Here is a 1,939-nt window from a genome sequence, read left to right as displayed (position 1 = left end):
TGTACTTTCTTAACTTATCTTTGATAACTACCACTTCTTCTTCTGTATTCCTGTTTCCCTGTATATCCAGCACCTGGAGTTAAGCTTCAAACATCCCAACCCTACAGTAGTTATTTAGGGAAAGATACAATTATAAGCTGGTCTAATCTCTGGTAGCAGAGCAAGATAGATGGAATATAGGTCTGGTTAGATGTGAGGTTTCTTGTTTTTTCTGCTGTACCTCAATTCGGGTCCCACAGCTGTTCAGGGGCATGACAGCTACCAGGTGGGTCATATTTGAATGACGTCTCAGGCTGCAGGAAGCATCCGACGAGTCAAACAGCCGCAGACTGTTTTCTTTGCGTTTGATTAAGGAATTTTTGGCTACTTCGACAGTCATTGATGTTTCATTGCAGGTCACAATGCTGTCTGCATAGTGTAGGAAAAGACAGTCATAAGTTATAATTCTGATCAGAGTGAAGAAATCTTCTACATAAATAAACCTTAAATGTTGCTTTATCTTACCATGACGTTCAACTGAAACAGTCAAACATCGCAGTTCTGAATGGAAGACCCTTTGTTGTCTGAAAAGTAGGAAATTACCATTTATTCAAAGAAGAAAACTTTACAGTTTTTCATATTGTTTGGTTTTACATAGAGTAAAAAAATTTGGTTATACAAACACAGGTCTTAGGGATATAGTAAAGTGATGACATGTCTCAGTGCATGTTGTTATTAAAACACTGGTTGTCTGGATGCTGTCCTGAAAACAATGTGGGCTATACCCCTTAGGTTTTGTAGAAGGAGTTTTATTGTCTTATATCAGAATCAGAAATTAGAATCAGAATATATCCTACAACATGGCCCTATACTTACTTAGCAACAAAACTTAAAGGTCAGTTTTGAGTCTTAGTAACATCATGGTTTCCAAGGCTGCATGAGGGGGTTTGGCAAAAACAGAACAACTGTATAAACATTCCTTGAGGGTCGCAATGACTTTGACGCAAACCAACCCACGTGAATTCCAGTAAGCTTTTGACATGATATCCCTGTGCATGTGCAGTTACGTAATGCGATGTCGAAACTATAAATGCCGGTTCAGATGGACTGAAGGTTGGGGGAATTAACTGAGACGTGACGATGCATTGCTGAATGTATGAACTTTTTAAGACAGCTGTATGAATTTGGTTTTGTAAATAAATGTTCCCCCCTCCGGATGATGGAATGGTGTGAATCGTTGGCCTTCTTTCTGTCATAAGGGAATTCTACCAATGAGCTTCCATAGTTTTTGTTATTGTTTTGAGGTCATGCCTTAGAAAATAAACTTTGCTCCCTATGTGCCTTTAGATTAATTCTTACAAGTGTAATTAAAATCTTGCTTTTTAAATTACTGTAATTATCAAATCAGATGTTAGCCTTACCCGTCTATTGCTTCAGACACAAAGCAAATTGGAAAGTGATTATGCAGCTCTGAGTCATTTGGTGTCCATTTTATGATGTATGTGTCTTCTGAAACCTTTTCCTTAGAAATGCGTTGTGGTCCTGTCACAATAAGATTATCAATCCTACGAGAAAAAACAAAGTTCATAATTAAGTGTTCTTTACATTAAGCTAAATAGAGAAAATCACAAAGTTAAACAATTACATCGGCTCAAATGAGGTGACTTTTAAGAGTGAGATGATACTGATGATACTTACATTGCATACTGAGCCTTGGACCTGACTTTGATGTCAAATCTTTCATTTACAAAGGCAGGTAGATTGGCACCATTAGGCGGAGTTGGTGGCAAAAATAGTGGGAAGTAATCGCCATCATCACATGAAGGGATGACGTAATCATCCACTAAAATTCAGGAAAGCAGACAGACAGTTACAAATCGATAAGAGAAATATTGAAACAAAAGATCAATTTTATGTATTATTTGTATGCCTACCATAAACTGTAAAATCCAGAGGAATT

General features: G+C 37.3%; 1 long non-coding RNA gene across 1 annotated transcript; it reads right to left on the bottom strand.

Annotated features, from left to right (window-relative positions):
• Window positions 1-504: 504 nt before the first annotated feature.
• On the bottom strand, window positions 505-1,939 carry LOC107099273. Its single transcript, XR_001481935.1, has 4 exons — window positions 1,914-1,939; window positions 1,678-1,822; window positions 1,401-1,544; window positions 505-563 (listed from the first exon to the last, which is right to left on the bottom strand). It is a non-coding gene; the product is annotated as an uncharacterized LOC107099273 (long non-coding RNA).

This window comes from Cyprinodon variegatus, unplaced genomic scaffold (genome assembly GCF_000732505.1).
Source record: "Cyprinodon variegatus isolate N-32 unplaced genomic scaffold, C_variegatus-1.0 Scaffold852, whole genome shotgun sequence".
NCBI lineage: Eukaryota > Metazoa > Chordata > Actinopteri > Cyprinodontiformes > Cyprinodontidae > Cyprinodon > Cyprinodon variegatus.
Note: the sequence above shows the minus strand (reverse complement) of the source record. Positions and strands in the feature narration are given on the sequence as shown.